Source organism: Hevea brasiliensis, chromosome 1 (genome assembly GCF_030052815.1).
Source record: "Hevea brasiliensis isolate MT/VB/25A 57/8 chromosome 1, ASM3005281v1, whole genome shotgun sequence".
In the NCBI taxonomy this organism is placed as follows: Eukaryota; Viridiplantae; Streptophyta; class Magnoliopsida; order Malpighiales; family Euphorbiaceae; genus Hevea; species Hevea brasiliensis.
This window is the reverse complement of record NC_079493.1, coordinates 13,660,823-13,674,618: the sequence shown is the minus strand read 5'-3', so window position 1 is coordinate 13,674,618 and position 13,796 is coordinate 13,660,823.

Sequence of the window (13,796 nt, the reverse complement as noted above, 5' to 3'; positions counted from 1 at the left end):
CACACAAACGGTTGAATTTTAAGCTAAAATTTAATTTGGAAACTACTAAAATGGGGTATAAACATCATGTAAATTTTCAAGAATTTCTGGGTCTATTTGCTATGTGAACTTAATTTGATCAGGTTCGTCGCAAAATTTTGGTTCAGCAGGCAAACAATATCAAACAACCCCCAAAATTTACACCCAATGTCTTAAACACACCCAAATAATGCTGGTACAGTTTTAGGCCAAATAGGTAAGTCGAACTCAATGACCCAAATAAGCTTTGATGCTTGATATCAAAATGAAGGAAGCAAAATAGATAACTAGAATAATGGCTTTGGCTGGATTAACCCAAAACCCTAAGACAAACTCAAAAAAATAAATTTTTAAACAAACAGATCATACTAAACCGCAAGAGCCAATTTTGGTCAAGCATACAATGAACAAAAATGTGAATAACAGAAACACAATAAGAAGCAAAATAAGGTTTAGCAAGAAAGAACCAGGTGCAAGATGAAGAAGAAGAAGCAAACAGAGAATCTACCTTGTTTGGACGTCCCTTTGCTCTGATACCAAAACTGATGTGAACCCTCAAGTAATTGGTAACTTGAAAACCCACATTCAAGAATTAAAGGAACAATATGGAAAGCACCAAATCAAGATGTATGAATTTGATTCTTTGAACCTGCACAATCAGATTGCTATGTAATTCAAAGAAAATATCAGAAATGGGATTCTTGACCTAATTCATATGGAGAATGAATAAACCAAGAATATTATGCACATTAAACCTTGCAAGATAGAAATCTCAGCAAGTTAATGAGCTTCACAAGAACAAAGGCAATAGCTAATTTACTCACTAATGGAGCAAAAACAATCTTTCATTAATATTCAAAGTGTGTCCTCCACCTCTCTCATTACACTTGTATTTATAGCCTCTTGACCCCAAAGCTAAAGACAAAAATATCCCTACTTTAGTAACAGCTGCAAGGAGCTTTAAGTCCAAACAGAAATTAATCTATCAAAAGACTAAAATGTCCTAACAAAAAGCAAACTTAATACAGCAGCAATAAGGGCATTTAAGTCCAAAAGAGAGGTAGTTATAACAGCAAGGAATATTCCTTTAAAAAGGTGCCAGCAGCATGGGTTGGATCTAGTGCATGCATGTACACAGGTTATTCCATGTAACCTAATGCTCCACATGACACCTGATCACTTCCAAGCTTACTTTTCACCAAATTTAATCCTTTATAATTTTCTACATGCCATTCCAGCTTATAATCCTTGCTCCTCAAGATTTCACAAATTAAATTCTGAAGTGATTTAGCTCTAGCTCTAGTAATTGGACCTTGGATGAAATCCTTTGGTGTGGATGTAGCTTGATTCTCATCAACAGGCCTCTTTGTATTTGACACGGGCCTGCAAAGGATGCAGCATGGATAGCATATTGTGGGAACTCACTGAAGCATTTTAAAAAAGCTTTCCTTGCACAAGTATGCTTACTGTTCTTAATTGATATTCTTCTTCTATGCTTAACAGATGACAAATAAATGTTACTAATTTGTGTAACAGGCAGGATTGTTTACATGCATTCTATATGGAAAAACACTGTGAGAAGCTTGGATACTCGTATGAGACATCACTATCATATTATGCCAAGGCTATTGCTTTGAGTCCATTGGCCATGGATCCTTTCTATAGGATGCTTGCTTCATGCATAAAGTTAATTTGCTTCTATGGAAAATAGAATCTGGAACTCTTAAAGGTTTCTTTCCCTCCTGCTCTACTCACAAATAAGCGAAAGAAAAGGAAAAAGAACAAGAATCTCTTCCTAATTGCTAACTTTTTGTTTACTAGTTTGAACTTCCTTTATAGCTCATGTTATGTTTTTGAAGTGACGTGCTTGTGACCCCCTTTGTAGCCTTTCCTTTCGATAATTTAACATCCTAGGGCTTTTGGAATCACAAATTTACAGTAATTGATATCTTTATATATGTTTTGATGTATTATAGTTTTTTTTTATCCCAGGTACTATCTGGATATTACTTTGATCTATCAGAAGGAAGCTGCTATGAATGTCCTAGGTAAATTGGCAGCTGATGATACAAAGGACAGAAGCACTCAAGAAGCTTCCCTAGAGAGAAAACAATAGGAATCAATTCACATGGAAGATGTGTGGAATATGCTTTACAATGATTGCATTTCTGCTTTGGAAATTTGTGTTGAAGGGGATCTCGAACATTTTCATAAGGCCAGATATATGCTTGCTCAAGGACTATATAGAAGGGGTCTGAAGGGTGACTTGGAGAGGGCAAAGGATGGACTTTCTTTTTGTTTTAAATCATCCCGCTCATCCTTCACTATAAATATGTGGGAGATTGATAGCATAGTTAAAAAAGGAAGGTGTGACTAATTCCTGTTGATACCTATTACTAATTCTCAGGGTCTTTTGATGGACTATCACATGGCAGGGAATATGGCCTTACTCATCATATCCTAAGAGAATATGGCCATATATATATATATATATATATATATATATATATATATATATATATTATTTCAATTGACATCTAGTATAGTGACATTGAATAATAACATGAAAAATATTCAAAATCATCAAAGAAGATGAATATCAGTTCTAAAGGTAGTTTTAAAATCCGAATGTGTTTTGAACTCCTTATCTAGAGCACGGAACGTCTTGGATCGTGGTACAAGTATGGGTATAAGTATACAATTTGTCACTTAGCTAAATATAGGGTACGCATGGGTAGATTTAGTCGCTACGTTAATTCAGAACGCAATGCATTAATTATATCAATTGTATTGTATTCGTGATACATAAATTACAACTAATTAGTATAATTTCTATTTAAAAATAACCAATAAAATAATTTCTTTTTTTATAATTTTTAATTTTTTTGCGATGTATATATTTTGCAAGATTAATATTAGTAAAAGAAATTTTCAAAAATCTAATTTTTTTAACAATATACTATTAAACTTTTTTATCAAATAAATTTTAAAAAGGAATGGTATTTTAAATAGTATGGGCTTTTAATTGACATTTAATGGGCCTTGTAATTTAGGGTTTAATGGTATATATAACACATTATAATTACTTAATGGGCCTCATTAGACTTAATAGCATGTAAAACCAGCAACCCATATTTACTATCACCTAAGCCAATGAAGATTAAAACATTGAAGCAGAGAGGGAATGAGAGATATGAGACCTCTTCTAGAAAGTTTCTTCTTCTTCCTCTTTCTAAGGCTTCACGGCGGCAGCTGCTTATCGTTCTTTGTTCTTATCTCTTCTCATCCTCTTTTTTTCTTCTTTGCATACTAACATCCCAAGGTACCCTTTTTTTATTAAAAAGAAAGAAAAGAAAAAATAAGAAGAAATGAATAGGATCTGCTTCTTCTTCCCTTTGATTTTGTGTTGAGCATGGTGAAATGAGATCGTTTGATTTAGAGATCCAGAATGCATTCCCAAACAATTTGGGACGCAAATGTCTCATGTTTTGGAACGCACAATTTGGGTCACGGAACCCAAGGGTTAGGAGAATCTGGCAACTATGCTCCTAACCTTACGACATTGATATAACAGATAAATTTCACAGATGGTCCCTAAACTTATAATGTTGTAACAATATTGTCCCTAAATTTAAATTTGTAACATAAAACTCCTTTAACTTTAATTTTAATAACAGTAATACCCTTTTAACCTATGACAACTAGTTTACAATTAACTAAGTGATGTGATAATTAATAGAGAAATAAAAAATTCATTTCTTTTTCCACTCTCCATTCTCTCTCTCAAACTCATCACTATCATTGTTTTCTTAGCCCCTTTGCTCATGATCTGTCCCTCTTGATTTTTGCTCCCCTTCCCCATCTCCTTCCCTCTTGGCTTCACCTAGTGCAATGGCACTTCTATTTTTCCTTTTCCATTCCACTATCTTATCTTTTCCCTCCATCCCTTTAGCTCTTCCACTTCAAACTATAACTACACAACAAAAATTCCAAATTAAAACTGTGAAATCAAATTGCAAAAACCCCAAATGAAATTGCAATAAAATTGTGCAATCCTTTTGTTCTTTTTTAAATTGAACTGTTCATGACTAGCAGTGAAGATTTTTTCATCACAAAGGAGATAGACTTGATTGATTCGAAAGAGGACATGGTGTAAAATGAAACTTTGTTTTTGAGATAGAAGAAGATGCTCCTGGTGCATCATGAATAGAAATGATGAGAATGGTAAAAGGTATTATTTGATGTTACTAGATGGTAATTTCTTTTCCTAAATTCTCCTAATCAATTTTCTTAGTCAAATTTCTTATTTTAACGATTGTTTTTGTAGTTATATTTGTAGATCTCCATTATTGGAAAGCTGAACTTTATTTGAATCACATGAAATTGGAAAAAAATATATATTATAACAATTCTTGGTCAAGTCTTGATATTGGACCTTTGCCTTATTGACAACTAAAATGGCATGACCTCCATTAAAAAATTTGTCAATTATAATGGAACAACAATTGATGACTTCGTCTTGGTTGATAATGGAAAGACAATAAGCAATGATGGGGAAGATGTCAAGAATACAACAATGGGCTCATTCGAAGAGCAAAATGGAACTGAGTGTTGAAGATTTTGCATGTGAGCTACCTTTGGAAGGGAGAGGAAGAACAAAGGGACACTGGTGGTGAGAGATCAATGGAAGAAGCTGAGAGGGTGATAATGTTGTGTTAATAATGAGAAAGAGGAAGAGTGTAATCTAGCATGACCTCGCCTATGACACCCCTTACTCGTCTACAGTGTAGCCGAGCAAGATATGCCACACAGTGTGCCGGAGCACCAATTCACATTTCCATTACAATTTACCCTTTTTAATTCATTAATTTATAATTTTGATTAATCTGAATTTTTTTCGCAAATTTTATAGAAAATCCGGCAGAGTGCCGGCTATAAATTGGAAAAATAGTTCTTCTGAACCTGTTTAAAAAACACTTCTAATAAAATTTTCAAATCCAGAACTCCATTATACACACATCTCAAAATCTCAACACTATTTTCAGAATTTTTTTCTATTCACTTCATCACTTGAAGCATATTCATGAATATTTCCCAACATTTCATTTTTTTTTCAACATAATATACAGAAAATTTCAATAACATGAAATTTCTTATATTTACATTATCACATAATTTCAAGAGTTTATAGTTACAATCCAAAACTAATACAAAATGCAAAATACAAAATGCCACACAAAGTCCTAATGTCCTACCAAGTGCACTGCAGATGTGAGGTGACTCTGGACTCGATGTCACGACTCACGAAAGTTCACCTGCGATGTCTGCTGGGCTCCCCAGCTATGTCTCCAGTACCTGCGCATGGTAAAAGCGATGCGCTAAGCAATTCTGCTTAGTGGTGACAATATAAAATAAAATAAAATAACTAAAATAATATAAATATGCAGAATGTATGTTTATATTTTAGATAGACTTAATTTCTGGCATTTATTGCATTATAATTTGATTAAAATTTTGTAAGATTCATTATCATTGCCCGAGTAACCCATACTAGTCGACTGGACTGGATAAACGAGTAAACTGGCACTAGGTACTAAGTACCTCGGACCATCACACCATCTGTCACATTGTGTCTCCCGGTGTGTAACAGAACAGCTAATAACCTATAATAATTATCAAGGATAAAACCCAAGTATAACAACTCAATCAACATAGCCAAAGGCTATTATGTCACAGAATGGCACGTGAGGCCATAAAACACAGAATGGCATGAAGCCATATGCAGTACTGCTAACAGAACCCTATTGGCATGCCAACCTATCCAAACCAATCTTGCTAGGTGTATTAGGGCATGTTACACTCTTAATTTATACAATTCTTGAAATTTAAGTTTAGGTGTTACTATTCAATTCATTAGTCAACAAAAATGTTGACTTTTACATGGACAATAGGTACATTGGTTTTAATACTCCCAACATACCACATTTTACATTCTAAAATTGTTGGTATTTGTTGCCAATACCATTTTTAAGCTTAATGTTAATTGTTCAAAATTTTCAGATTTTAAGCTTTGTGTTTACTATTCCATTAGTCATTTTTGCAGTGGGAATTTGGCAAAGTGGTCAACATGAAAGTTGTTCCTTATTTTGTCTAGTTACATTTCTTTTTTTCGAATCACTCCATTTGGAGTTTTGTAACTCAATTTATGGCCCAAAAACCACAACTGGCCGGATTACAAATTTTCCAGATTTTCTGGACTGACCAAATCTATAGTATTTTAAGCAGTGATTGCAGGTCACTTTTTGAATATGTTATGGTCATAATTTGGGTTAGGTTTCTTCATTAAAGTTGTAGGTCTATATCTCATCTTGTTTTTGGTAAAATTTCAGGTCAATTGGACCTTTCTTCACTGAGTTATGACCAAATGACTAAACACTGTTCATTTGGTCATTTGGTCATTTTACCCAGGCAGATTGCAGGTCACCCGGATTAGGGCAATCTTTAGTTCAACTTGGTTTGGTTTTCTGGGCATGGTTTCTTCACCAAAGTTGTGCCATTATGTGTCTAGTTTCATGTCCAATTGGCCTTGCACCAATTGAACCTCTACAACTCTAGTTATTGCTACCCAAACCTGCTAGACTCATGCTCAGTCCTGCAGGTCAGCCAAGGCAGCAAAACTAACTGCAATTCCCACTAATCAAACCACCTCATTTCTTGTTTGCACATAACCAAATGGTCACTAATTGACCATTAAAACTTACTTTCATCATTACATGATCAAAGTCTCCATTTTATACCCAAACCCTAACCCTAACATCTCAAATCATGCATTTAACTTGCATTTCATCATCCTAAACAATAGGTTAGTGTTAAGGGCAGCTAGGGTACCATTTTAATTCAAGAAAATCTTCAAAACCCTACCAAGCCCAAGGCTACTGGAATTTTAAGAAAAGTTTACACATGGTATATTTTAATTTTCGTGCAAATTTACATTCCACTCCACTCCTTTAACATGAATCAAAAGAGAATGAGTGAGTTTAGTCACTAACCTTTAATGAAGTAAATTCCAAGCTTATCAAAGCTCCTCCTTTCTATTTCCTTTTGCTGTCTTTAGCTTGCCCAAGATGTATGAACAATTTTTTGTGAAGACAAAGTTGAGTTTCAAGGTAATTTAGTGGGTGATTTCAAGCTTTCCTAAGCTTCCATGGAGTTTCTCTTCTCTTTCTCTTTCTTTAATATTCCCGTTGGTTTGGAAAGAAAATAGCTGCTGAAATTTTCTTCTTTGTTTTTATCTTATTTTGTGTCCCTTTTATCTCTTAAGTTATTTTGTTAAGTGGTGATTGGGTGGAAACTCTTAATTACATAAGCATGACATCATAATTCCCAATTTAACTTCTTTTTCTTTCTTTTATTTTCTACCAAATTTCAATTCAATTTTTAGCAATATTTATTCATATTTTGTGTCATAATAATTATTTACTTAACTGAACAAGTCGGCCAAAAATCACCTCTGAAGGCGAAATAACCAAAATGCCCTCCGTTTGGCTTAACAGACTAAAATTGTCTGTACCGATTGAAAAAAATTTCTAAGCATTTTGTTGGCATTCTAATACCATAGGAATCTCAATGACCCTTCTCTGGAGTCCCAAAAATTATTTTATGAATTTTCCCTCAGGTCTACGGCTCCTAGTTGCGAGAACCGCAACTTCCCACTAGGTTACCCATCGCTAGGGCACCGGCTCATTTAACTTGGTTGTAATTTATTTCTAAAATTTTTCCTAAATTTTTCTTATTAATATTTGAGTTAATTATGGTTCTTCAATTTAGTTTAAATATTTTTCCGGATGTTCTAGTTGTCCGGACCGACACTGGTCACTGGAACGGTAGAATGTACGAAGTTGCTACAAGGAGGGTGTTACATCGCCAAGGCTCTATTGCCTTGTGCTTGTCGATCAAGAGAAATGGTGTTGAAATTGAGTTTCCTATGTATCTTGTAATTCTTCAATTTTAGTTGTTGAAATTTAATATTAAATTTATTGAATTGTGATTTTTTAATTTTGAATTTTGGACATTGGGTTTTCGTTGGATTTATTTATAGGTTGATTTTATGCCGGAGCTATGCGCTCAAACAAAACCTAGAGCTAGAGCAGAAGGGTGAGGGAAATAGTGGGCTAGGTGCAAGAGAGAATAAGGTTGGGAGAGAGAACTAGAGGAGAAAGAAAGTTTTGAGAGAGAATGGAAAGAGTAGAAAGAAAATAATTTTTTTAAAAATTTTTCTTTGTCATATTATTGAAATTATCTGTAAACTGACTAACACAAGTAAAAAGGGCTTTATTGTTACTGAAATCAACTGTAGTGGAGTTTTATGTTACAAATTAAAGTTTAGTGATGGTGTTGTTACAACACCCTAAGCTTGGGGACAATTGATGAAATTTATCCAGATATAATTGATGACCTTGTTGAAATGTTCCAAGTGCATCTTATAACAATAGTCATTTTATTATTTTGTTGTGTTGCAAGTTCTCCTTATTAACATTTCTCAGTCACTTACCTTGCTTCCTTTTAAGTAATTTTTAATTGTTATATAATATTTGAAATTTATTTTTCTTATATATGTGTCGGGAGAAAAACATCAAATTACAGAAAGGTCCTCAAAGTTAACTTACCTGAAAGTTCTCAAAAATTTATTACTTGAATTCGTAAGTATTTGTTGTTCTATTTGAAATTATTGGAGGACACTAGAGATATTTGTACCCTGGTATTGGAGGACACTGGAGATATTTATATTTATACCCTAGATTGTGCTTTTATATCTCTTTGGGTAGATAAAAGGGTAAAATCTCAAACGTGTTTGACATCAAACATTGTTTATAGTGACCTGCCAAGAGCCTACTTCATTTTAATCAGTACACAAGCATGAGAAAATTATTTAATTTATTTTGAATCTGTTTCCATGGTCATTTCCTTGCTAGTTATTCATGCTTCTGTTGATCTAAATGAGTGGATTTGGGCATGCTCTCATATAGTAATGAATCACTTTCCACTCCTAGTCTTTGTTTTTCCCATTTACTTTTCAGGGTGTTGGGCAGTTAGAAAATGAATTCTTACTGATTGTTAGGACCTTTGATTGTTGCAAAGAAGGACATACATAAGCTTCTAATATTATTTTATGCTAACTCAATATAACTAGGCATTATTAATGTCAATTTCTCTATGCTCATCCAACTTTTTGGTCTACAGTTAGGATCCAACTTCAATTTGAATCTAGTTTTCGTTGTGCATTGAAGATCTTGTACCAATAGCCCTGGAAGGCCCTTGTATCATCCATGCATCAAGCTAGCTCTGGTGCCTTGAGCAACTCTGACCATCAATTGGAAAAGATATTCTAATTATTCATGGAACAGAGAAACTTATCTTCAAAAATATTCACCTTGCCTGAGATCAGAAGCCCAGAAATATTCGAACGAAGTTTATATGCATAAATTCCATTTAACCTTAGTATTATATTATGATATATGGAGAGAGCTTTTTTTCTTTGTACAATTATATAGCACTATGGCTCAAAATTAGGACCTCATTGAAATCCCCACCCCCCAAACCACTTGAGCGGCCAAGTTGTTAAATATAACATGCTTATGAGTTAAAAGAAGAAAAAAGGGCGTTACCTATGAAAATTTTATGCTTATGAGTTATCTATGAATTTTTTTTTTCCACTTATGCAATTACTTGTGAAAGTATCTTAGGCTCCGTTTGTTTCACATGAAATATTTTCTTAGAAAACATTTTTTGCATTTTTTGACGTTTGGAGCATTCAGAAAAATTGGTCAACAGAAAATATTTTCCTCATCAAAAGGAAAACTAAGTCATTTTTAAGGAAAATGACTTTCATTTTTTAAAAAAGAAAGTCTTTTTTCTTTTTCAAAACTTAAATAGTTTTATTAAAATATGAACTCACTTATACATACATGAAATAAACGCATATCATTAATTTAACATTGCAATAAATAATGAAAAATATTTTTATAGAAAATATATTTTTAGAAAATATTTTTCATAAAAAATATTTTCATACACAAGTTATTTTTTGCAAAACAAACGGAGCCTTATTTTGAATTACATAATTTTGGCATTATATGCTTTTTTCAACTAATTCGAATTGCCCAACTTCCTTTACTCTAAATTTCCTTTTTCAATAAGTTTTCTGAAACTTTTTGTTGATGCTTTCTCGTTATGATTGACTTCCCATCTAGTTCATAATTCCTTTATCAAATTCTTAAAATTTTTCTTTTGCTTAGCTTATTATGTTAGAGTCCTGAAATGTCAACTTGTTGCTTCATATAATAATTTAAAAATCATTCCTGGGTTTGCATATATGTTGAACATTTTATGCATCACCTATTTTGTACTCCTACAATTGTTTATTTTCACACAATTTTCAACTTGTTGCAGCTACCCCGATAGATATATTGCATCACTGAAGAGAAATGGCAAGCTTGAGACACTTGAAGCAATAAATGAGAAGATTCGAAAGCGTTTTAAGAATCCCAAGTTGTTAAATAGTAACTGTGCAAAAGTTTATAGGCATGCTTCTATTGCTCAGTGTCATTCTCTTGTAATTAGTTTAGCATTGATCACTCCATTGCAGCCTGGAACTCCAATTGAGATGTAGACCCTTAACCCATCAGATAGCATTTTGGAAACTAGTCATATGCTTTGTGTTGATATGCAACAAACGAGTTTTGAAATTCAGCATTTGAGGTTTCTACCCTTTTTTGAAAATCTTGAAACAAAATGGAATCCAGTGTTGGATAAAATTAAGAACATCATTATAGAAAGAGCTTCAGATGAAAATTTTGAGATAGGCAATTCCTTGCTTAGAAGGTCTTATAAGTTTTTTTGTGGGAGTTCCTTTGTAATGCTTCCATCTGGTCTCAACCTTTATTTGGTTTCAACTCAGCTATCAATTGAAATGCAACTTCAGCCTGTCTTAAATGGGGTTGAAATTCTAGATCTGGGTATTCCAAGGAAGCTCCTGTTATGGCCTTACACGTTATTGCATGGTCGTTATGCAAACATCTCTATGGTTTTGAAACATTGTGAAGAAAATATCAAGGTAACTCTCATCTAAAGTGAAGTATTCTCTAGCAAGCGAAAACGTTTATAATTGGTTTCTTGAAAAACAAACAATAGCTATAAACAACTTTCTTGAAAAAACAAAGAATAGCTGTAGGAGTTTGACTTCTCCTTTTTTTTTAACCCTCTTTTTTAATATGTCCCTTAACCAATAATTAAAGGCCCATTGACATTGCAGAAATACACTTTTCATTCTCTAAGATTTCCAACAGGCATTTTTCCATGAAAACACGAGGAACAAACAAACTTATTTTTCTTGTAAGGAAGAAGGAAAACATTCATTTGCTAATCATTTACTGACTGAAAAATTGAAGTTTGATTGTTGCATCATGAAATTGTGGTTGTGTTTTGCAGTCAAAGATAAAAAAGGGAGTTGCAACCTTATCCACATTATTAAGTACTATCCTGCCTAGTACCATTGCTTTTCATATAGGTTATTTTTGCCATCCTGTGAAATTATTAATTTTCTTGTTTGATTTGAGAATCATTGAAATATGGTGCAAATCATGGTGGCGGTAATGAAACAGGATGCATGAATCCATCACCACCTTCTAGTGATAACCAAAAGAGCTTTTTGCTACTTTTCAGCTAAATCTTGTTAATACCACCCTAGTTGAAAGGACTTCCACAATGCATAAAGGAGAGGATCAATGCAGGGGTTGACTTCGTTTTTGGCTAAAAAGTGAGCAAATTTCTTGTAGAAAATGTCTTCAGTCTGTTCAATTTTTGTAGAAGGAAAGGTAATTGTATGAACCAATTTGATACATGATTGAATTTGTAAGTCTATAATAAGTTTTGTAAATAGACAGAGAAAAATACAAGCTATAAATTTTCTCTTGTTTAGTTATTATATATGATTGAATCATTTATAGATTATTATTTATTTATTTTGTTATATAGAAAAATTTATTTAGAATGAAAGCTCGTTCATTTCGTGGAAAATAACTTATATGTGGATAATATTTTCACAGAAAACATTTTCAAAAAACAAATATTTTTATCAAAATATTTTTCATTATTGTATGTAACAAATATTTTCCATTCTTTGGTTTAGGTATAGTTCTTCATGAGGTATTTTAGTTTTAATTTTAATTTTAATTTTAAAAAGTTTTAATTATAAAATTGTAATTTAATGACTATTTCACAAATGGATAAATGATATATTAAATTTTAATTTTTGTTAATTAAGAAATAAAAATACTTATAATATCATTTTAATTAAAAATAATTTAAAAATTGAGTTAAACATTTTACATTATAACATAAACACTCGTATTTACATTATAATATAAATGCCCATATTAATTATGCTTATGGGATTTGGGTTTATAATAAAATGTTTTTATACTATAATTTAGAAAGATTTTTATTATAAACCCAAACCCTTTAAGCATAATTAATATGGGTATTTATATTATAATGTAAATATAGTATTTATTAGCTATTTTAGTTTTAACTTTAATTTTAAAAAGTTTTAATTACAAAAATTGTAATTTAATGACTATTTTACAAATGGATAAATGACATATTAAATTATAATTTTTTGTTAATTAAGAAATAAAAATACCGTAATATTATTTTAATTAAAAATAATTTAAAATTTAATTTTTAACTAATTAAGGTAAATTAATTATATTAATCTGAATAATAATTTAGAAATTTCTCAAAGTAAACTTTTTACATTGTAACATAAACACTTGTATTTACATTATAATATAAATGCCCATATTAATTATGCTTAAGGAGTTTGGGTTTACAATAAAATGTTTTTATATTTTAATTTAGAAAGATTTTTCTTATAAACTCAAACCCTTTAAGGATAATTAATATAGGCATTTATATTATAATGTAAATATTAGTGTTTATTAGGTATTTTAGTTTTAATTTTAATTTTAAAAAGTTTTAATTATAAAAATTGCAATTTGATGACTATTTTGCAAATGGATAAATGATATATTAAATTATAATTTTTTGTTAATTATGAAATAAAAATACTATAATATTATTTAATAATAATTTAAAATTAATTTTTTAAATAACTAAGGTAAATTAAATTATATTAATCTACATAATAATTTAGAAACTTCTCAAATTAAACTTTTTACATTAAAACATAAAACACTCATATTTACATTATAATATAAATGCACATATTAATTATGTTTAAGGGTTTGGATTTATAATGAAATGTTTTTATATTATAATTTAGAAAGATTTTTATTATAAAAATAGCTTTTTTATACCAATTTTACCTTATTAGTGAAAACTACGTAGTATTGAGAAGCATCCCATCCATCTTCCATAGTCCATTGATTCACAGTTCACAAAAAAACCAAAATCAGATCCCTTATTGTCTTATCTCTGAGGTTCAGCAGCTCCCTCCGTTAAGCAGAACCCACAGACTTTCATCTAGTCGGCCTCTCTCTCAAGTCTCAACCTCAACCTCCCATCTTACACCGCCCAACCCGCAAGTGACAGCCTCTTTGTCATTGCCACCTCGCCAACCTAGTATCACAGGTGAGTTAAGTAAATGTATTCCATTAAGTTGGGGGGGGGGGGGGGGGGGGGTTGGGTGTGTTGTTTGTAGGCATAATTAATTGATAGATTTAAGAGAATTAGAACTGTTTGTATGAAATTATGTCATA